The sequence below is a fragment of the Dipodomys merriami genome, unplaced genomic scaffold (assembly GCF_024711535.1).
Source record: "Dipodomys merriami isolate MVZ:Mamm:240054 unplaced genomic scaffold, mDipMer1.0.p SCAF_29, whole genome shotgun sequence".
In the NCBI taxonomy this organism is placed as follows: Eukaryota; Metazoa; Chordata; class Mammalia; order Rodentia; family Heteromyidae; genus Dipodomys; species Dipodomys merriami.
Genome location: NW_027204381.1, coordinates 752,020 through 776,546, shown reverse-complemented (window position 1 = coordinate 776,546; position 24,527 = coordinate 752,020). Strand labels below are relative to the sequence as shown.

The 24,527-nt window shown below is 44.6% G+C and overlaps 1 long non-coding RNA gene across 1 annotated transcript in view; it reads left to right on the top strand.

The window, feature by feature from the left end:
* The window catches only part of LOC138838741 (uncharacterized), a 148,769-nt gene extending 126,447 nt beyond the window's left edge, over positions 1–22,322 (top strand). The window contains exon 3 of the long non-coding RNA XR_011375738.1: positions 22,218–22,322. This is a non-coding gene — a long non-coding RNA (uncharacterized lncRNA). The remainder of the gene's footprint in view (positions 1–22,217) is intronic.
* Positions 22,323–24,527: the final 2,205 nt, after the last annotated feature.

Here is a 24,527-nt window from a genome sequence, read left to right as displayed (position 1 = left end):
ATTCCAAGAACTAAATTTGAATGGGAAAAAAAAATCCCAAGAAAATCAAGGGACAACACTGATCAAGATACACTGAGCTCACTCATAGACAACTCTTGTTGGGGAAAACTCTTGTACAACAACACAACATGATCCTATCATCATCCTCATAACGAATGGGAAAGCAAGCATCACTAGCAGTATCAGCAAAAACACAGAGTAGCCGGAATTTGCCTGCCTAGCCAGCTGACATGTGAAATGGTGGCACAGCTCTGGAGACCTCTCTGTTCCTTTCCTATGGGCTTAAATCCACACTTGCCATGTGTCCTGCCACCACATCTGCTCTGAGGAGGTCACTCAAGGTCAAAGAAACATGTCCACTAGAAGCCTCGGACTTAAATGCCCCTTACAGTCTTGCTCATAACAGCCCAATCTGGAAAACAACGCTGATGCTCAGCAAACAGGTGACCAGATAAACACTCCTAGGCAGTTCAAGGGGAATGGATTATGGATGAGTACTTCATATGCATTTCATTTGTATGCAATTCTGGAGCAGGCCCTCCAATGTAGAGTAGCAGGGACTAGAGAGCCAGTTTGTTCTTGGTCGCTGTAGGCGGGGAATTAGCTGCAAATAGACTGGGAACATTCTCATGTGCTCCAAAGATTCCTTCCCTAACTTGTGGTGGTTACTGTGGAATATATACACTTGTTAAAAAAAAAACTGATCACAATATAGTACTTAAAACGGTTGCATTTTGTTGTACGTAAATATGTCACGAAACCTTAGTTTAGAAAGAAAAATGCTTTCTTAAAAATAAAAGGCAATTCTCCAAGGAAAGGAAATTAATGTTTATATCCTTTCAGAAATAATATGTTACAGGGCCTGTGGCTTTCTTTCAGATTTATTAGAGGTTGCTAGCTAGACTTTTGGGAAGAGCAAACTGGTGAGGGGGGTAGCTTTTAATTAACTTTTATTTCTTTAATATTTAATGCTGAGCTCGGTGGGCTTTGAGTTAAATTACTTACTCTCCTTGAAGGAATAAGTTTTTCCTTCAGTATACTTGACATTAATCTCTTTGCCCTCAAGTTCTTTTTCCCTAATAATTTCTACCTTTAGGAGAACATAAAACAGAAAAACAGAGATTATGAAAAAAGACCCTGGTACAAAGACAAACTATAATTTTTCCTTTAAAAAAATGACAGAGTCATTCACACGGCAGCATGGATGTCAAAAGAGTTTCTCTATTTTTACTATATTAGATGATCAATCTCCTAAAGAGACATGATGGGTCTGTGATGCACTGCTCAAAACACACAAAGAAGAATGGGCACATTGACTCATGCCTGTAGTCCCAGTTACATGGGAAGACATACATGGGTTGGAGGATCAGGCCAAAGGCAAGACCCTACCCTGAAAAAAATAACCTGATCAGCATTTGCATTGTCCCTGAGTATGCTGTGGCTAAGTTTTCTCTTCCACGCTCCTGTCATGAAAAAGAAAGAAATTCTACATTTTCTAGAATGTCCTTAAGCCAAAGCTCTTTCTAACCAGCTCTCTGTGATTTCATTTCCCTGCCCCTGTTAAAGTCTGTCCATTGCCCGAGCTGGCCCTGAAGTCATTAATAGTTATTGAAAATGTCCTCTGATCCATTTGCTTTTCATTCATTCAAGGCATATTTCAGTGCCTGCACTACGGTGAGTTCACATGCAAAACTCAACACATAGTATAATAAGCTAAGAGTGTTCAGTTCTTAGACTCTTCATATGGTCTCAAGTTTCATATTAAAACCAACCATTAAGCAAAATCTTTTGGCGACAAAGCAATGCTTTTCATCTACAAGATGCACCAAAGCTTTTTTTTTTCCTGCACTGAATTTTTTTGTCTTCCACTTAATTAATTTCCTCATTACAGGTGGATACATTGCTAGTGACTTTGACACAATCTGACACAATTTGATCAAAGTCTAAAAAGAGTCGGGTCAGTATCGATCTCAGTAAGAAGGGCATCTGCCTCACCTTCCTATGGGTAGAGTGGAAGGAGGGTTGTTTTCACTGGAGAAGATTTCAGGAATTTATCAGAAGTTTCTCTAGCCAAGCTTCTCAGTTGCACACCCCATAATTCCATGCCGTGGCATCTTTTCAATGATTGAACACTTAAATTAGTAAAACACAACATTAGTAAAAACAAATGATCGACCACTGTTCGTAAATGCTGGTGACAGCACTTTAATTTGAGGTTTGCAATTACATCCTTCATTTTACTTAAAACAAATGTCAGTCAACAAAGAGTTGTTGTTGTTGTTCTTTGAGAAAGCTGTAGGATTCCATTAATCATGTTTAATGATTTATATCGTTCTTAATGGTTTGAGAGAGATAGTTTTCTTAGAAACTCAAACCACAATTAAAATGGTCTCGAGTATTTAGGCTGAGCAACTCTTCCTGCTTTCTAGTTTTATTAACTTATATTCCAATTCCCCCCCTGGTTTATATGAAGTCTTTTCTATGTTTGGGTTTTGCCACCATCATCAGCATTGAAAACTCAACACGGGTTGTGACTATGAAATAACGATCATGGTTTTTCCATTTTGTCGCCTCTTCATCATTGTTTCTACATTGCTTTTATTCTAAGAGTGAACCTCAGTCTTAGAGCTTGGAAGTAGGAAGACAGAAATAGAAGTCAGAATCTACCAAGCTGGGTGAGTCCCACTAGATGAAGAAGCAAAAGATTATACTTAACAAATTCCTCCTCTTGCTCATTTGTTGTTGTTTCTCCTGTGAGATGGACACAGTAGTGAATGCACAGAATTCATCAGTGAATGAGCATTCTTTATATATATGGTCATGTCTAGCAATATTTGGAAACATAGATGGTGCATAGTAAGCTTTCCTTCCCTTCTACCTTCTTTTCCTTCCTTTCTACCTTTTTTTCCTTTCTTTCCTAAGCCATCTGCAGGGTTTAACAGATAGAGATGGCTGAGATTGTATAAAAATTTCATTCCAGAGACAGAGAGATTTTCAACAAAATGATAGAGTTCTTGGCAAGTGATTGGAGTACAGGAGTCAGATGCTTAGACTGACTGACAGCGTTGGGCATGAGGTGGGATGGGGCCAGCCCTGGTTGCCTGTCTAATGTGCAGCAATGAGCTTCCGTTCCTAGGAGGTACCCTGGCAGGAAGCAAGGCCAGGCCTCAGTCTGGAAAGACAAAGGGATATTGGATACAAAATCAAAACCAGCCAGGTACTGGTGGCTCACGCCTGTCATCCTAGCTGCTCAGGATTGAGGCTCAAAGCCAGCCAGGTCAGGAAAGTCCATGAGACTCTTTTCTTCCAACTAACCAGAAAACCAGAAGTAGAGCTATAGCTCAAAGGGAAGAGCGCTAGCCTTGAGCAAAAAGAGCTCAGGGACAATACCCAGGCCCTGAGTACAAGCCTCACAACCAACAACAACAACAAAAATCACAATCATACAGATGAGAATCAGCAAAATGTCAGGAATATATCTCAGGAATGTAGGTGTAAAGGATAAGGCGAACTCCAGTTACCAGGATTCACAAACAGAGAGAAAAATTTGGAGCTCTGGGGAATAAGTTAGGAGTCAGCCAGGAAGCTGGAATATCCTACTGGGGTCAGACTGCTGGCTCAGAGACGTGACGTCAGGTCCCACCATCCAGAAAGGACTGAAGCTGAAGCAGGGAACCATGAGAGAAAAGTCCAGGCTCCCAAAGGTTTGTTTGGAAGCCATCACAAGCCTTGCCAACAGATTGAAAAGACTGTGTCCTGTCCCTTCCAAAATCCTGCCATGAGCAGCGAAAGGCAGTCATGGAAGCTATTAGGGAAATGTATTAATCATAAGATGAAACAAAAATAAGAAAAACTTTAGTTTTCATACAAAGATATGGTAAGTTCCATTCATATAAAGATATGGTAAGTTCTATACACAGCAGAGCAGGGGCAAAATGGGGTCTTAGAAGATGTAGAGGATAGAGGGTACAAGTTCTTTGATTAGCATGAGAGAAAGATACTGAGCTTTCTAAATATGAAATGCAGTTGGAGAAAAAGTACAAGGGCAGGAGGGATATTAAGTATGCCAGAGTTGAATTTATGTAAAGACAAAAGATAGGAAAGATGGAGGAGTCAAGGTAATCCAGACATCCAAAAAGATATGAAATATGATCACTTCAAGGTAACATAATGACAAAAAGATTCAACTATAATTTTTATAGGAGCTATCATCTTCAGATGCTTCATCTGAAGTCTTTAAGAGACATTATATTGTATTCAATATATCCCTGGTCCCAAAAAGCTTCACTGGAATTATATTCTAGACTAGCTTTCCATTCATTCCTACAACAGTAGATTTAAGAGCCAGTACACTTATCTGCTAACTGGTCAGTTCAGAGAAAAAGCATATTCATGAAAATGGCAATCAGTTGGATAGTATCAGACATGTGCTTGTGTTGAAAAATGACCATGTTGAAAAATGACCACTTTAGAGATGACTTATAGTAGCTATAAGAAAGATAAGCAATTCTTGGTTAAAGGCATACCAGTTTTTATTCTGCATTAGCCAAGTACATGAAATAAATTCTGTTGAATACTACCAGGACCTTCTTTGTGCTTTATAAATAAATATGTAAGCAGAATGTTTATCTGGGTCAAGGAAAAAAAAAGAAGAAAGGCATTCACTGCAAATTTGAAAACAAAGGTTTTAAATCGAAGCCCTGTAAACATATGTTCACAAGTATGTTTTCTGTCTGTTCATTTCTTCTGTCTTCGATATTTTTTAATCCTACCAGTCCCGTCCACTTCAAATGCTCTAAACGATCAGCTCAAATTAACCCTAACATGCAGCCGGTACCTTCAACATCTATTGCTTCAGAGAGAGCTGATATTAAACTTCCCAAGCATTTCTCTCAAAATCTATTGTTGAAAATACAAATTCCTTAAGTTGAGACAAGACAAATTCATGAACTCTTTCTTTTTTCTTTTTCTTTCTTTTTTTTTTTTTTTTGTTGGTCATGGGGCTTGAACTCTGGGTGCTGTCCCTGAGCTCTTCAGCTCAAGGCTAGAGCTTTACCACTTGAGCCACAGCACCACTTCCAGCTTTTTCTGTTTATGTAGTGCTGAGGAATCGAACCCAGGGCCTCAGGCATGAGAGGCAAGCACTCTACTACTGAGCCACCTTCCCAGCCCTCATGAACTCTTTATACTCCATTAAAGATATGCCAAATGGCTTTTGATCTTTATTACAGTTAGCAATTCAAAATTTTGGGCACAGATTAAGGTAAGGTCAAAGAAATAACTAAATTAAAACTCTGCTCCCAACCACGAACGTTTGTTCCATGAAGAGTCCTACAGAGTACCTGAACCAGTTTTTACAGCCTTTGCAACAGACGAGGGTAAATGCAGTGCACAGAACCCCAGTCATCCCATGCTCATGTATCTTCTATGTCCTTGGTGGAGGGATTGATACTCGAAGTGCAGAAAGATAGGAGAAAGCCCGGGTGTCCCAACACCGTTCTGAGGCCGGAGGCGCAGCAGGAATAGGAATGCCAGGGAATCTCTCCAAGAGGGAAAAGTCAAGGGCCGAAGGGCCCAGCCCAGGCAGAAACCAGGACCAGAAATCTGGGAGAGGGCAGAATGGTTCCAAGTCTGGAGAAGAGCAAGATGGATTCCCTATTAGACTCTGTGTCACTGTGACAAAAGACCTAAGGAAAGTCCACTAAAAGGAAGGAAGATTTGTTGTGGCTCGTGGTTTCAGAGGACTCATTCGCAGTCCTTGGATCCATTGTTTCTGGACCCTTAGGGAGGCAGAGAGTTGTGATGTCAGGAACACGTGGCAAAGGACCGGAAGCAGAGAAAGGGGCCTTACAGGAATACAGGTAGGAGGGAGCCCTGGAGGACACACCCCCAGGGGCACGCCCCCCGGCAGGCCCCGCCCCCTGCCTTTTACCATCTCCCAGTAATGGCATCATGTATATTATGAATCCAGGTTGAAGTCAGAGTCCACAAGATCCCTCGCTTCCAAAAGCCCATCCGCTGACAGACACAAACCAGGAGTCCTCCGGAGGACATTTCATATTCAAAGCATAGTACTGACCCTCATTTGTTCCTTCTCCCCCTTTCCCCCGCTCCACCTCAAAGGAGAAAGAGGGAGAGACCTTCTTATATTTTCCCATAACAATTGATTTGCATTGCAGCTGTTGCGTTATTGTCTTTTATACACTAGGAAGGTTGTACATTCTCATTAATTTGAGATTCCATTGACAGGGAATTTTCTAGTTGTAAGCTTTTTTTAGGTATTATGAATAACAAAAAATAACTTCTGTAAGAAAAGTAGTAGGAGCCAGGTGCTAGTGGCAGTTCAAAACCAGTCTGGGCTAGGAAAGTCCGTGAGACTCTTATCTCCAATTCACCACCAGGAAACAGGAAGTGGTGCTGTGGCTCAAGTGGTAGACAGCTCACCTTGAACTGAAGAGCTGAGGGACAGCGCCCAGGCCCAGAGTTCAAGCCCCACAACTGACCAAAGAAAGTAGTAAGGGGTTGGAAGCATGGCTTAGGTGGTAGAGCACCAGTCAATAAGCGAAAGTGTCAGATACCAAGTTGGAGTCCCTGTCTCAAACAAACAAAAATAAAGTAACAGGGTTCCATATTTTCTGAGAACTTGAATACAGAAGAACATACATTTGCTTAACAAATGTTTGGAAAGTTCCACATGTGCTAAGAATAAGCTTTTCTGTTTCTTTCATATTGGAAGGCCCATTTTTTTCTCTCTAGCATAAATCTGATTTCATTATTCCTTTCCAGAGAATCTCTTTTTATACTCTCAATAGGAGTTGGTTCTTCTGGACCTGCATGGTCACATTTTACTAGTAGATGTCTTTAGTATGCTTTTCCTTTTTATATTTTGCTTAAAATAGTCTGGCACGTTAAGGAAGCTGAGCATTTTGCTGTGGGGCATGAACAGCCGAGAGATGAAGAGGCATAGAGTCATGCTAGGGTGGAGGTGGGTGAGAAGGGCTTTCTGGACCACAAGAGGCTGAGATTTCTCCAAAAGGCAAGGGCAGAAAGCAGGGCCCCTTACACAAGGGTAACACATAACCAGATCTTTCTAAAGAAATTGTGTGTATTCAGATTAAACAAAAAGTCCACAGATATCTGATGTTCTTCACACCCCAAGTGGAAGTTTCTCTTGTTTCTCACCCAGGTCAGTTCCTTGATGGATATCCATAGGAATTTACTGACGTTAAAGGCCCTTTATTGAAGACGTTGAAGAAACAGGGAGTCTTTCCCTTTGTATATTCCTGGCGGTGGTCTTTGGGATTTCATCTCTATAGCTGACACAAGACGGCACTTCTTTAAATTTAAAAATGGATTAGAACTTCCACACATCGTTTCCTGTGCCATGGCGTCCATAGTTTTATGACAACCCCTCTCCTCACCCCAGATCTTGGTGTCGACTAAGTGAAATTAACTCAGTATCTGAGGCACTCCCTGTTTTCTAGTTCTCTTAAACTGTAGATTCGCTGGGTCGCTAGGCTTCCTGGGGAGTGTGCTAGGATCTCTGCTGATCTGCTTAGAATGTCTGGCCTGCTGTGGAAGGAGAGCCACTCATAAGCAACAGCCAAGTCCCCGGATGTGAAACCATCATTGCGCAAGCGCAGCTGATTTTTTTGCAGCCATTTTCCTCCAGTGGGTGGGCACAGTGTTGGACTATGCGCATGGAGTGTTGGAAGGAATTTTCCAGTAGTTTGCTGCTGCTTTTCTCTGGGCTGAAGTCCTGGCTTGGGTTTCATGGTGAAGCCTTAAAATTCAACTTGAAACGTAGAGAGCAAGGCTGCATCATACAATCTACCTGGGATACAGAAAGAAGGGAGCTATGCAGGTAAAGGTGATTTGTTTCACAACTATTCATAATGGCTCTTTTTAACGCCCCTCCCCCACACTTAAGGATTTAAAATATTCTTTGGAGCAGAAAATGGGATGTGTTTTTTATGGGTTCACAGAGGATTGGAAACAGGGTACATGAGGACTTAAGGATGATGCTCCAAGGTTGTAGGCCCATGCAATGCATGGATAGGAAATTACAGAGCATTTAGAAGTTCAGAGAAGAGAGTGGGGAAAGGTTAGAGAGCTAAAGCAAGATTAAACTGTGAAGTGCCGTGTGCTTCATGCTAAAGAACTTTGGATATTATCCTCCAGGCAGTAGGCTTTAAGAATAGAAAGTGACGGAACAAACTGTGCATTCTCTAAAAAGAACTCTGGAAGACACATCCAAGATGGAATCCAGGGCCCGATTAGATGAGATAGGATTTCGGACCATTTTGTAATAGGCCCAGATGAGGCCTTGTGAGAGCAGGAGGCTGATTGGCTGTCTTCTGTCCTAGAAAGAAGGTTGTTGCGGAATCACTGAGGAATGGAGATCGCTGGCCTCCAGCTGAGTCTGTCCAGCCTGATTCATCATTTCTGTTCTGTGCATTTCTTGCCGAGATGTTTCTAGTGAGTCCCTTTCAACATATCTAACATCTCATCCATACGTGTTTATACCACTAGGTAGATCAATTCTTTGTCTACATGCTATGTTTGCTTTTTTGTTTTTTAATGTAGCTGGGACAAGAAATCAAAATAACTCAGTGCTAATCCTTGTTCATCACTGGTTAAATTTCCCTCCTGTTTTGTGCGATCGTTTTGTTTCTGTGTGTGTGTGGGGGGGGGGTCCTAGAGGTTCAAACTCAGAGCCTGGGCACTGTCCCTGAGCCTCTTTTTGTTCAAGACTGTTTGGTGCTCTCCCATTTGAGCCACAGCTCCACTTCTGGCTTTTTTTTTTTTTGTGGTAAATTGAAGAGTCTCATGGACTTTTTCCTGCCCTAGCTGGCTTTGAACTTTGATCCTCAGATCTCAGCCTCCTGAGAAGCTAGGACTACAGATCTGGGCGAATAGTGCCAGCTCTTGCGCTCATTTCCTTGCCCTGCACCTTTGCTAAGCGTGCATCTTTAAATGTACTCACAGCTTTTCCTACAAATCAACTGCAGCCTCTTGGAGTGCTGTCCGTGGCAGGCCAGCTCTGTCCCAGCTCTACCTGCTGCTGTGTGCTCCTCTCTCGACGTTTTCTCCCACGCATCCTCTGTTCCACCTACACAGACACTGTCATTCTTTCATAGCTCGGGTATAGATGCGTCTGATGCTCTTTCTTATTTGATTCCTGGGGAATTCCTAGCCATGGCTAGTTCAAATGCCATCTGCCTCTGACCCAGAATTGGGCAGTATGAACTTCCCACATCTGAATTCCTACACACACCTCCATGATCACGCGAGTCACGTTTTATGAGGAAAACGTGTCTCCTCCAAAGAAGTTGTAGCTTCCTTGAGAGCAGGATCCAGATCTTCCTCACTTTTGTATCTTATTTAATGGAAGTTCACACACACACACACACACACACACACACACACACACACACACTTTAAAATAAAATAGGAAACCGTGTTACATGCAATGACTGGGAAGTAAACGGAGTTCTTGGCTCAGGATGCGTCCACACAGAATTGTGTGAATCCGCCTCAGCCCCGTAGAGAGGCAGATGTGTGTGGCCGGTGGTGGCGAAGACATGACACTGGGGACGTAAGGCCGGAGGAAGAGATGTCAGAGGCATCCTGCCAGTGCGGGCTCCTCTGCGGGACAAGTACAGGACGCAAAGGATCCCAGCTGAAAACACAACGACAGCACCAAGGCGTGGAGGCCTTGCTCCAGGGTAGCGCACCTGCCGTGGGCTGCGGGGCCCTGGGTTCAAAGCCCGGCCCTACCCAGGCATCGCTGTGCGCGGCCCGTTACGGCTTCCACCCCAGCACGCACACGCTCGCTGCTGGTTTAGAATTACTCCAGAAGGTTTTGGCATCGGGCGCAGGATTCGTGCTTTTCCTCCCGGTGGACGGTGGTGGAAATCGGCGGTGATTGTGCGGGAAGGACAGGCTTCTTTCCAGGACGAACCCTGGAGTCGGCGCGGTCCCGGCCTGGGCGCGGCTGCCGGGCCTCTGCCGCCCCCTAGTGTCCGCCTGCGGCGCTGCCGCGGAGCGGCTGAGTCAGCGCGGTCCCGGCCTGGGCGCGGCTGCCGGGCCTCTGCCGCCCCCTAGCGTCCGCCTGCGGCGCTGCCGCGGAGCGGCTATGTATTTATTTGTATGTGTGTATTATTTGTATGTATTTGTGTGTATTTGTATGTATGTATTATTTGTATGTGTGGGCCACACGCAGGGGAGCGGAGGGGGCAGCAGAGAGGTAGAACTTTCCAGATCACCGTGTCTCCTCGGTGGCAGCTCCACTGTGACTCCCAAAAGACTGCAGGAGACCCAGTATCAGGGGCATTGGAGCTCAACGTCTGTCTTGGGTCTGTCTGTCTGTCTCTACCTCTGTCTCTGTCTTTTGTCTCTTGGACTCTGTCTCTCTGTCACTCTGTCTGTCCGTGTCTTTCTGTGTCTCAGTCTCTGTCTCTCCCTCTTTCTGTCTCTGTCTGTCTGTCTGCCTGTCTGCCTGGAACTTGCTAGTCAGGTACTCTCCCATGGGAGCCATTTTTGTTTTTCAGATATACTCAGATTCTGCTTTGGGCGTACACTGTTGCACACACACACACACACACACACACACACACACCACACACACACACACACACACACACACACACCCTCCCTCCCCCTCCAAGCACGGTGGGATCTAGTTGCTAAGACTCAAATCCATTGACCTTTCATGTAACCTCTGAGCACATGCGTTCAGATCAGATCAAAATCGCCCTCCACCCTCTGGGTTTGTCTCCACACGTCCTGGAATGTCTTCTTCCAAAAGGAATTTAATCATGTTGAAGTCTTCAGTGGTTCTCATTGGATTTGAAATCCAAAACATTTTAGCATGGCTTAAAAGCTCCTCCTGCACCTGATATCACCTCTGCCTGCTCCCCTACCCTGATCTTTAACTATCTACTCCATCTATCCTTGCTTCATGGGCTCAAGTCTTCTGCTGCTCTAAAAGATGAAGCACGCCAGCACCCCAGGGCCTTTGAACATGCCGATTCCTGTGGCCATGCCTTGCTTGCCTCCCGCTTCTCACTGCTGCACTAACCACAAATCGCTTTCAGAATTTGTGTAACATGTCTCTCGTCCCAAATTGTAAATTCTACAAAGTCAGATATAACATATGTCTCCCTGGCTTCCATTCTCTGTGAAAACAGGCAAATAATGTTGTAATTGCTGCATGACTGTCCTGTGCTTTTGGTTGTTTGAAACATGCTCTCTGCCTCCTAAAGCCGAATGTGCGTCCAATTTTATGAAAAGCTGATACTGGGAGAGTTTCAGAGGTGGATCGGGTGAGACTCGACAACCAGCTTAAGAAAAGTGTCTTGAGAGGTCGTAGCTGCTGGAGAATTGGTTCCATTTGTACTTGTATATTACTAGGTACAACTCCCGCGTGTGAGCCTGTCATTTGCAATAAAGTGGCAGGAGGGGGAGGAAGGATTTGATAGAGCTTAGCTGCAGGCTGCCTTTGGGGAGCCTTGAAGGGCAAACAGAGGTCACCAGGAGCCATGTGGGAAGGCGGTGGGAGGAGCCGAGGCAAAGATGGGAGGGAATCAGGCCAAGTTCTCATGCTGGACCTCTCCACCTGCTTCCCCCCAGAGAGCCCCATCATAGTGGATTAAATGCATGCAGTGGCCCTTTAATTCACACTTGGGACTTGACTTTGGGATATGGAGGAGACATGTAGAAATAATGTACAAGACGTCTTGCTAAGAGACTCACCGAGGAGACAGCGTCTTTGTGTTCTTCATAGCAACAGCAATGGCACTACTTCAAGCAAAAGCACACAAAACGGACATTTCTGGGGTTCTCTGGGAGTTTGTTCCAACCAGCCACCGTTTTGGAACATCTGTGCCGCTGGTCCAGCTGAAAGTTTTACTTACTGAGTTTCTTCAAGATGAAGCTGTTATATTTTTCCAAAGCCAATCATCAGTCCCCTTCCTGGGGAAATGGAGTCATGCCTTCCCAACATCCTTTGCTGATAACCGGGCATGATGGCCTCCAGCAGTAACTCCCAGCCAGTGTCTCTGCTCTCGACTCTTCCTTTCTCAATCAAAATGCACAAGTAGATAGAACCCATTCGCGAACTCTTAACAACTCTCCCCCTAGCCTAGATCTCTTTGGCTTAGGATTAAGCTCCTCATCTTTATTTAGATTTACCTTCCCTCACTTTTATTGTTTCCTCATCTTTTGGAGAAATTAAAAATGTTCCCCAAGGAAGTCAAGCTAACTTTTTTTTTTTAATTTCAAGAAAAAGACACATGCTTAATATTACCCATGCATTTTCAGTTCTTTAACCAAGATTCAAGGAAGCTCATGGGGGAAATTGGTGGCCTGGAATATGATTAAGCAACATTTGTTTCTCTAAAGTAGCAGATCAAGCGACTGAAAGTAGGCAAGAACGAAGAGTAGATTACAAAATTCTGATTCTCCAGCTATGCAACGACTTTAAGTAAGCAAAAATCATTAGAACTCTAGTTATGGGAATCTTAAACATCTGCTCTTATGTGTAAGACCTCAGGTTTTTTTTAATGTTTTGGTTCTTATTCCTGTGTTTCCTGCTAATTGTAGTGTAATATCTTACAGATCATATAATATATATTGCACTAGACACTCAATGTTGGCATAATGTTTGGTTTATATTGGCATGTGGAAACTCTAAGTTTTTTTTTTTAATTGTGGCTTTTGTCAATAAAGTTAATTTTGTTATTGTTGGTGGTGGTCGTGGGGCTTGAACTCGGGGCCTGGGCACTGTCCCTGTGCTCTTCAGCTCAAGGCGAGCACTCTACCACTTGAGCCACAGCGCCACTGCCAGTTTTCTAGTGGTTTATTGGAGATAAGAGTCTCACGGACTTTCCTGCCCAGGCTGGCTTTGAACCGGGATCCTCAGATCTCAGCCTCCTGAGTAGCTAAGATTACAGGCATGAACCACCGGCACCCAGCTAAAATTAATTTTTTAAAAAAATGGGGCTTGAACTCACGACCCTGACCTTTTCCACGCAAGGCTGGCTGTTCAGCCTCGAGCCACAGCTCCACCTCTGCCTTTTTTTTTTTTTTTTTTTTTTTTTTTTTGCTGGTTCATTGGAGATAAGAGCTTCACTAACTTTCCTACCAGGCAGGCTTTCATCTACGATTCTCAGATCTCAGCCTCCTGAGTAGCTAGGATTACAGGCATGCGCTATCAGCGCTCAGGCTCGAGTGTGGAAATTCTGTTTCTGGGCCTAGGAGTCTGAGGGCGGGCCTCATCAAGTGTGCTTGGTTACCAAATCATGCTGGTTTCAGTAGAAAGGGCTGTAACAATGCTGAAGAAATGTCTAAGGAGAAGCTACTACATTGGGGCTTTGGATGAGTACCTGGAGAAACAGAGGCTGTAACCTATAAGGAGACGATCAGACTATGCGTCCAATATGTAGGCAAGAAAAGACTTCTCTAGTTGAGACTCTTTTTCTCCTTCAACTAGAACCAGTGGCAAAGGCAGAAGAACATCATCATGATTTAAGATGCTATTCGGTTGTAATGTTAAACAAAAAAAAGTAATTTTGTTTCTTCCAAACTTCCTGATTATTATGGAGATTTTTCTGCTGAGTCTCCTTTTGAAGGAACATTCCGCGCATAAAGACTGGCGTGGCCTGGAGGGATGATAGAGATTTTAATATCTATCGATGGGGACTGAGAAAGTAAAATTTCCATTAAAAAAAAAAAGAACTGTCAAATGGATACCATTTCAAGTGGATACCATTAAATGACTGAAATGTTCAATATTTTCTCTTGGACACATAGTCGTTTCTCAGTACGTGAGGCTGAAATCTTCTTTGTTGGGAAACTTGGCCATTTTCCCACTTTTGTTCAAGATGGTTACCGAGTTTGAGCTGGAAGCAAGGGGATTGGAAAGGAGGGAGAGGACGGCATGGAAGAAGAGAATACTTCTGTATAGGAGAGAGCCAGAGAGAGCCGGAGGAAGAAAGTAGCAGCAAAGTCAGGTGGTATCTGAACAAACATTTTGTCAAGGATTATTTTCCAAGAATGATACGGGTTTTTTTTTTTTTAGTGACACATTGAAGGAGCATATTTGAATGAAAAAGCCCCAAACACTCCTTTGTTCTCAGACTTTCCATTTCTATTTGTGTGCATTTCTTTATAATGCAGGAGTTGATCATCCAAATGTTGAGATTTATGTTTTATTTCCTCTCTCCAAAGGCATGAGAAAAAATGGGAAGTATATAATCCTATCTTAGCCTCTTTCTCTCTCTTCCTCTCGCTTTCTCTTTCTCAGCCTTTTCTGCTCAAGGCTGGCTCTCTACCATTTGAACCATACCTCCAATTCCAGCTTTTTGCTGGCTCACTGGCTATGATGAGTCTTACAGATTTGACTGCTCAGGCTGGCTTCAAGCCTTAGATGCTCATATCTCCTGAGTAGCTAGGATTATAGGTGTGAGCCAACAGCACACACCTTTAAGAAGGTTTTAAAAAATTATAAAAAGGGCAGGGGGAAGGATCTACCTACCTGACCCTTTCTACCTAATGCTATGGTGATGTCTCCACCTGGTGGTAGGATATGAAATTGCAAGGGAAGCAAGGTTCTTCATGGCCCTGGCTTGGTGATGACTTTACTCGGTGGTCTGCGCTCATGTCCTACCAAGGGCTCTTTTTCATCACACAGCTTTCCCACATATTGGTCCATCCAGAACTACCTGTCTCTCTGTTTCCCAATGGCTGACTCTAAGTCATTCTCTAAGCCTCAGCTAGAATGGCCTCTTCCTGTGAACACCGTGCTGATTATTCAGCTCCTTTCTATGAGGTGACAGAGTCCCCAGACTCTGCCCTGCCCCCCTCCACTCTGTCCACTCATGGTCCTCAGCTCCATCTGTAATGAGCACTGTGGATTTGGCGGGCACTCTTCCATTGCCCTCGTTAGAATACGAAGCGGATGGATGTGGGGAGCAGGGTCTCGGGCTGGCCTCCACCGATGCGTGGGAGATCTGTGAACGGAGTCCTGGCCCACACACCAAGGGGTATCCCCTCCCCACTTCATAGACAAGGAAATCTCAGAGGTGCCTCAGTATCTCCTCTTCCTGCATCACACAACCAGAGCACAGCCTAAGTCCTATTCAAATGCAAGAACCTGAGTCGCGCCCGCCTGCCTTCCAGCTTTCTCTCTGTCTCGTGTCTGTGAAAGGCGGCCTAGAAGAGCATCCTGGCTGTGATGCGGATTGCACAGATTCTTACATGGGGTACTTAGCAGGGTGCCCGCTGCAGCTTGCACCTTAAATGACCCCCAAGGCCCATGGGGTAAAGGCTCGACCCCTTCAGACTGGCACTACTGGGAGATGCTAGAAACTTGCAAAGGTGGGATCTGGTGAGTCCCTGGAGCATTCACAGAGAGGATGATGGGAGTCTGGCTTCCCTCTCCTTCTCCACTGTAGTCTTTCCAGCAGGTCAGTGATTGGGCTACACCACATGCTAACACACACACACACACACACACACACACACATACACACACACACACACACACACACACACACACACACACCAGAGGACCCAAAGCAATGGGTCTGCCATTATAAAGAGGAACCAAACTTTTCTCTTGGTCAGATGATCATGTCAGATGTGTGTCACACTCCCAGAAAGCTGACCAGACCGCACAGCGTGCCAGGCTTGGCAAACACAAGGCTGGGAGTCTCTGTCCTCATCCTGGAGCTGTGTTCTTCCTCTCAGGCTGTCCCGATGGTCTGTGGTTGTTGGGATGGTGGTTGTGGTGGTTGTGCTGGTGGTTGTTTTCAGAGTCTCCTTTTCAACAACATAAATGCCCCACCCAGACTTTAATGAGATGTAGGACTTCATGATACTTTTTTTTTTAATCACCTGAAAGCAATGTTCATTTGAAATGGCAGCTCATCAAACTATACTTAAATCCCACCTCAGCTCTCTTTCCTCCTCCTGCACCTCCACCTTTACCTGGCAGAGTGAATTCTAACATGGCCAGAGCCTTGGCTGCCTGAATAACATGATAACCTGTACAGGCTTCCCAATAACAAAAGAATTAAACTTCCAAAGAGGAGTAGAAGGTATTGGGGAAAAGACACCAACTTCCCAGCCCAGGAACCATTGTAAGAGCCCTGAGAGTTACTAGAAACTCTGGGGCCCTCAGGCAAGTGACAAGCCATGGCCATGTTTACCCCAAAGCTGCACAGATGGATTGACCTGAGCTGGGCTGAGCCTAATGCGGTTGGACAAACTGCCCTAGGTGACATGTCATTTCTCAAGGCTTGAAATGTAGCAACCTCTAATTGCACAAATACAGATCAGGACTGAGAATGTATTTGTGTCTGAAAATACCTAACTTCACAGAAAAATATAAGTGGTAGATCAGAGATCTTGATGAAGGTTCCATCACTGAATTGACACACTGGGGAGAGAGGAGAGGGGAGAAGAGGAAGAGAGGAGAGGGGAGGAGAGGGAGAGATTTTCTGAGCTGAGGATTCACAGGCAAGTTACTGCCTGATTTCTCCCTTTGGCAGTGCAAGCTCTGACCACTAGAGGGTGCTGCTTCATCACGGTGGACTGCAGGCATCCACTTCTTGTAGTCAAAGCTACAGAACAGTTTGCTAGCAGAAAGCATGAATCCGTCATGAATCTAATCATCTCCTTCGTGACCTGCGGCGTGAACTCCCCTGGCCTCGCAGCTGTGAGGCTGGAGCACATGCTTGATGGTTCCTTTCTGCAGTTTTCTGTGGTGGCTCCCAAGAAACCAACACAGAGTGGTAAACTCTGGTCCTGAGGCAGCAAGCCACCGACAGTAAAAGCGCTTGAATCTGGAGGTGGGAAGATGCTGACAGCCAAAGCCAGCACCAGGGCTCATGAGCGGAGAGTCACCTGTCCCCTGAGCCCCATGGGTACCCAAAAGAATAATGGCAAGGAGTAAAATGGGACCCCCCCTGAGACAAGGGGGTGCCGCTGGCAGAGAGCTTGGAGCTTCCATCAAACTAAATTCTAAACCAGGAGGACACTGCGGTGGTGGTGGGTTCTTTGCTTAATTAGGTTCTCTGTCTCTCCTCCTCCCTCCCCCTCTCTCTCTTCTCCTGTTTCTCTTTCACACACACATTGAGTTCTGCTGCAAAGGAGATCAATGGGGAAAAAATGACATGCATGCATCATATGAGGTTCAGAGGGTGAAAAATTAGCACGCCTGAAAATTGGGTGCTGAAATGGTTAGAAGAGCATCCCATCCAATTCCTATTGCATTAAAAAAAATACACTGAGGAATGGGATTATGTTATTTCAGTATGGCGGAGCCAATAACTAACAGAGACAGGACCAGATTCCACATCCGCAAAAGCATTCAGACCGTGGAAGCATTCCACATCAAGAGTCACTGTCACCACAAGAGTCAAGGTGGAAATCACTGGGTTTAATAAATCACTGTGTTTCACAATCTCCCTTCTCTCCCTCCCTCCCTCCCTCCCTCCCTCCCTCCTTCCCTCCCTCCCTCCCTCCCTCCCTCCCTCCTTCCCACTGATGGTACCAGCCAGCCAGCCTTGGTGCAAGGCCCTAAGGCTCTCTATAGTAATTCCCTGACGGTGACATTCCGTCTCCTGCGGTGCCAGGCAGTCGTGACGGCTGTGGCATCTCTAATAAAGCACGTTGCATTCTGTGGCTATGTCCCGTGGCTGTGTTACAGTGCTAAAAATAGAATGGATATTTTCGGATGATCAACAACTCCACGCCTCGCCTTTCTGAAAATAACCAAAGTGGATGTTCAAATGCCGACTCTTGGAGCGACCGGAAGCAAAGAACAATAATCACTGCACACACACACACACACACACACACACACACACACACACACACAGATATCAACCGTGTACTCAGTCCCAGGCCTGTGTCCTCCTGTCTTGCCTCTAGCCGTGTCTACCCCTAAACACATTCTACACCTGTGCTTTTGTTGTACTTTATATATTAATGCATTTTGTAAACCAGTTTACAAAAATTTATGGATGGACATATATATATATATATATATATATATATATATATATATATCATCAACTCCCTTTCCTCATCTCTAGTTAACCTTTTATTGACCCATCTTGAAATTATTTGCCCAAGTTGAGTCCACAAAGCAAAGGAAAAATAAATGAGGAAAAATATCCTTGCTGCTGAAGATGTAAATCGTTTTCCACATAACTTCGGCAGACTAGCTGTGAATGTTGGCATGCGCGTGGCTTCTGACACTGACAGAGAACTTGCTCTGTCCACGTGGCTGTAAGCCCAGTTAAGTTCATAGGAAAGCTTAACTTGGTAGAGCAGGAGTGAGAGTCCAGGGGGCGCCGGTGGCTCACACCTGTCATCCTAGCTACTCAGGAAGCTGAGATCTGAGGATCACAGTTCAAACCAGCCTGGGCAAGAAAGTCTGTGAGACTCTTATCTCCAATTAACTACCAGAAAACCAGAAGTGGTGCTGTGGCTCAGTGGTAGAGCGCTTGCCTTGAGCCAAAGAGCTGAGGGACAGCGCCCAGGCCCCAAATTCAAGCCCCAACCTGACAAGAGAGAGAGACAGAGACAGAGACAGAGACAGAGACAGACAGAGAGAAAGAGGGAGGGAGGGAGGAAAAGAGAGAGAGAGAGGGAGAGCGTGTCAAGCCCATGGCCATCAAACAACACATCCTGTTTGGACACATATATGTTGTTGTTTTTTAATTAGCATGCATTAGCTCTCCAAAGGGGAGGGATTTCCTCATGACATGTCCACACACGTATAAAATGTATCTCGATCGATCTGTCACTTTTTCTAATGCTCTGCTCCTTCTGGATACAATTTCCACAGGTTCCTGGCTCTATCTCTGTGCAAGCTCACAACCCATTTCCACCTCATCTATCTTCTTTTACCATCAGCCCAACCCCCTCCCACCAGCCCCCCCCCACAGAGTGCTTCCTCTTCCCCCTCCCCCTCAACCGCCCTATCCATCAACAGCTTTCACTGCGTGTTGTTTATGCTGATTTCATAAAGTTGCAGTGTTCACGTGTATTTTTATACCTTGTTATTATCAGGTGCACTCATCCCAGCAAAACAATCACAATAACTTTATCTTGAAATAATTGTCCGAAGGAGTTTCAGTTCAACCTGTCCATCTTGATCAATGCATCTTGAGCAATGTCACTTTCCACCTGATCTGTCCCAACCCCCACCCGCCCCCTCAAATTACCTATTCCATTTCCCATACACACATTGAATATTATCTTCAGGGCTAGGATGGAGCCCAGGACCTCGAGGAAACTGAACACATGCTCTGTATTCGGGTTGCACTGAAGTAGGGAGACCGGGTCTGGCTGCTGCCACCCTGGCTACAAGGTGGATGGTAGGGTCTGGCCTCCTGTCTTCAGGGTGGGAGAAGGGGAAGCCCCACCTCCCAGGTGATGGGCGTGCCTGGATCCTTGAAGGCAGGGGCGGGCTCTTGGCTGATAGGTTACTGAACCGTCAGTCCAGTGTCCTGTGACCCCGCCCCCCTGACCCAACCCTATTTAGGTTCAGAACAGCACAGTGGCCATTTGCACTACGTCACCTGCATCCTGGCTTTGTCCTGTGTCCTGTGTCCTGTCACCATGGCTTCCCTTATTCAGCTCTCTATCCGTGCAGAATTGGTTTGTTGGTATTGTTTTTGTTCTTTCTTTTCTCTCTGGTGTGTTTCCTAACTTGTAACAATTGGCTGCCTGCAGACTGCTAGGCTCTAATCAAGACTCCAAGATTTGATCTTTCAAAATGTGACTTCTCTGAATTCTCACCTGACAACAGCCCCTCAAAAGCCTACTGTAACTCCTTCTGAGCTGAAAGGCGTTAACATCACATTACATACCCTACAGTAAGAACTTTCCAGGGCTAAGTGGTCCTTCCTCGCTTGAAATGCAAATGGGATCTTGAAAACCCAGAACAATCCCAAACCAGATTTAAGATCAGATCTGAAATAGCCCTTTTGCCCTTGATAAGACTGTGGGGTTCATATATCTCCTCCCTTGAAATCAGATGCACAATTGAGGGGGTTGGGCAGTGTGTGTAGGAAGAAACGTAGTCCTGTACAGATTGGAAGTCAAGTAACCCACTTGGGCTTTAAAATGACAAGTTCTGATTCATCTTAGATTTTGACTAATCTGTGCTCATCTCTCTCTTTTTTTAAAAAAAAAGAAATATCTATATCCTTTGGCTTTATCTAATCATGAATTTAATAGCTCTCTTAGAAAGAGAGGCTCTGAGGAAAATTGTGAGTATTACACTGTGCTTTGTTGAGTGGGTTCAGAATAGTTGACAATATATTAGCATAAAAACAGATTGACATCAATAACGTAATTGCTGCATGAATAATCTTAGAACAAGTAAGACCTTTCAAGGCTCTTTTATTGTAAGCAATCATTATGCTCACCATATAAAACAAATACCTTGTGGGAGTTGTTGGCTTTTGTTTTTGTTTTTTGTTGGATTTAAAAAAAAAAACCACATCTCAGCTTGCCTTAGTTTATATTTCTTGGTGCCAACATGAGATACCTAAAAGATAAAAGACACTACCTTATGGATGTTATATGCAATTGCATGGTAATATATGCAGGAAGTGAATAAAAAAAGTTGCATGTGTAATAATAAAATAACCAGTGAGATGGTTCTCATTACCATCATAATATTTGCCACCCCAATGTAATAACTCTTTTGTAGGTCGGTGTCAAAGAGCATTTAAACATTATTTACAATCCCATACTGGGTGGTAGATAAAAGGGGTAATGCTTACCCAATTTTACATAGGAGAAACAGAGTCATGGAGGTTAAGAAAACAACCAAGACAGGTTTTTGAATTATTCATGAGCCACAATATGGCGGGCAGTGGTAAGATTGGCCTAGACATGGACAGCTCCAACTACAGCTGTGTTTCTGTTGCCTTGTGATAGAACGGCGGCCTGGGAATTGGAGCTGGCGATTTCCACATATGGTCTTGTGTTGCTCCTCTGTCCTGTGATCCCTAAGCACCAATTAATTCTGTATTCATTTGCAATCCGTGATTGAGATATTTTTTTAAGGAAAAAAAAGGCTTTCTTCAACTCAGAAAGCCATTGTTTCCTTTCCTCTGAATTTCTCTAGCTCAATTTCATGAAGTGCGCAAGTGAAACATGAAGTCCTGGGTTGGGTACATGTTGCACAACTCCCAAGGGAGACAGATGAATGGCAGATTTATGAGACCACAGGACAGTTCTGTTTGACCAGAGTGGTGCTTGCTCGTGATGACCTCCAGCCACATAGCTGGCGGAAGGTCTTCATCCCTGGCACATTGCAGATGGTGAGGTGCTTCTGTGTTGTCTGAATGGTTCCATGGAATCCCAGAGGGGAAAGGGGGCCGCTGTCAGGCTGATCTAGCAAGACACCCCGGGAGCCTTGCTGGCAAGAGGGAAAGGAATATGGGCAGCCTACAGAGCAGGAAAGGGGAAGGAAGCGTTCTCCCCTGAAACCCCAAGAAAGAGCGCCCTGAGGATTCCCTAAGCACCACTGAGTCCCATTGGAGCCTTTTTGCCTTCCAGAATTCTAAGGTGATAACTTCATGTGGTGTTGTCACTGTGATGACCCTATTAATATCCTATGACCATCTCCCAGAATTCTAGTCATGTTTAGAGTTTTCTTTTTTCTTTTTTTTGTCAGTCATGGGGCTTGAACTCTGGGCTTGGATGCTGTCCCTATGCTCTTCAGCTCAAGGAGAGCACTCTACCGTTTGAGCCACAGCACCACTTCCGGTTTTCTAGTAGTTAATTGGAGATTAGAGTCTCATGGACTTTCCTGCCTGGGCTGGCTTTGAACCAGGATCCTCAGGTCTCAGCCTCCTCAGTAGCTAGGATTACAGGCGTGAGCCACCAGCACCCGGCTGTGTTAGACTTTTCTAAGGAATGGCTGGCTGCCTGGCATAAGGGCTCATAGACTTAATGAATATTATAGACTTGATCTATTGCTATTATAGACTTGATCAATGAATATTATAGACTTGATCTATAGCTATTATAGACTTAATTAATGAATATTATAGACTCAATCTATTGCTATTATAGACTTAATCAATGAATATTATAGTCTTAATCTATTGCTATTATAGACTTAATCGATGAATATGGGTGCAAAGTTGTGACTTAGGACTCCTCCTCTCCTTGTGTTTCAGGAAGCCGACTACTAACAAGGTGGCCCAGCCACCATGAGGACAGATTCTCCTGTGCCCCCTTTAGTAACAGTCATGGGGGAGTTAGACAGTTTCCCAGAGGGTAGTGCCCAAAGCCGCCAGGAAGGAAGGAACCAGAGTTGGACACTATCCCCAGACAAGAGTAATGGAGTCTGCTGCAAGGACATCCATCCCCTTCCCCAAGGTAGGAGAACCGGGAGCACCTGCCTGCCAGGAGTTCCCAGTCACCATCACCCGTGACTTTCTGTGCCTCTCACTGCCCCCTGTCAGGCTGGGGGTGTTGACTGTGGTCTATGGTTCCTGTTCTGCTATTGCAGCTGGGTGTGGGAGGGGGGAATTCTGCTCTTTCTAGTTTAAAGGGCTCTAGACCAAAACCAATCATGTCTGCAGATCCCAAGATGCTATGGTAGGAGGATGTGGAGAGGAAGGGAGCAGCTATGGGAGGAACATGGGCAAGGGCGATGGAGAGCAGACGGTGCACACAACTGGGACCAGTTCTTCATCTAGAATTACCCATAGTACCTTGCTGGGTCTTTCTAGCAGGCAGAGGGGATGGGCCCATCCTTCAGCTCTAGGCTCAGCCCCGCAACCTGCTTTTGCCAATGCAGCAATGGTAGACACAAAGCCAACAGGTGCTTACAGTAGGCCAGATGGTTCTACCTGATGTCCTGTACTCCTGGAAGCTACCCTGGGTCACGTTGACTTAGGCTTCAAAAATAAATACAGAGCTCCCGACTTAAGACAGCTTGAATGAGGATCGCTCCAGTCTGTAGATGGCCTGAAAGCAAGGCATATGCAGTAGAGGTAGAAACATTTCTGTTGAATGGTGCTCTCGGTAAGCCATGATGCTGGTTAGGTTACAGATGTTACCTGCATTTTCTTCATATTGGAATGCGTTCCTTGGGACATAACCCCACTTTAAATCCAAGAGCAGCTCTATATTTCAACATACTAAGTCCAGAACTACAAGCTAGGGCCCGCTAACTTGTACCCTGGCTAACTTCAAGCACATGCCTAAACAATATGCCTCCTCATTACATGCCACTCCGATTTAGTGTATGTTTGTTAGGTAGTTGTTTTCTTTCTTTTCTTTTTTGAAATAGAATCTGCGTAAGGCCATGGATTTCCTCACTACACTATGTGTTTTTTTTTCAGAAATATATTTTTATTATCTTTAAGTAGTTGTACAAGGAATTGCCATCCAACAAAACCGTTTATGAACACAGTGCATCTGATCAGTGGTCTACCCTTTCATATGCTTTTAAACAAAAAAAGTTTCATCAATATATCAATTCCTTTGAGTAGTTTTACTTAACTATCTCCCTGATTTCACAATGGCTTTTAGCCAAAAACCTAAAACTTCTTTTTTCTTCTTTTAACAATGACATTTATAGCATATTACTGCATATATATTTCTATATTTTGCATTATGTCATTAAAATGGGCCAATAGCAGGGGGTGTTGTGGGACATGCCTTTAGTTCCAGCACTTGTGAAGCTGAGGCAGGATCCTAAGTTGAAGACCCACCTAGGCTGCATAGCAAGACCTTGTCTCAAAACTCCAAAAGCTTAGGAGAGTCTGACTCAGTGGTAGAGCACTGGATGGTGACATCTACATTATTGGGTTATGAGAAACACAAGACTTAAAATACTATCTCACATAATAATGATTAAGTAATAGTTGTTTTTGTTGTATTTGCTATTTACACTGCCAGCCTTGGCCTAGGAATTCACGACACTTTGAACAATCATGCTTTTTGTTTTGTTTTAAGTTTGGCTATTTTGACAGATGAGAAATAGTATCTCCCTGATTTTTTAATGCTGTAACTTGGATGACAGGGGAGGTAGAACATTTTTTATGAAGTGTCTAACCACTACATTTTCTCTTCTTCAAGCTACTAGTCAGCATCTGTCTCCATATAGTGGTGGTCTAGATTCTCTACCAAGGCACTAGACCTAGCTAGTGCCTAACTCTTTCCTGTGCTATTCAAAATGGCAGTGCCCTGTCACTACAGCCCACTGGAGCTGTATCTAGTGTTGATATGATAATATTTGGGGTATACTTGGTTTGATAAAATATATTATTAGAGTCGGGCACCAGTGGCTCATGCCTGTAATCCTAGCTACTGAGGAGGCTGAGACCTGAGGATCACAGTTCAAAGACAGCCTGGGCAGGAAAGTCCATGAGACTCTTATCTCCAATAAACTACCAGAAAACCAGAAGTGGTGCTGTAGCTCAAGTGGTAGAGCGCTAGCCTTGAGCTGAAGAGCTGAGGGACAGCATTCACGCACA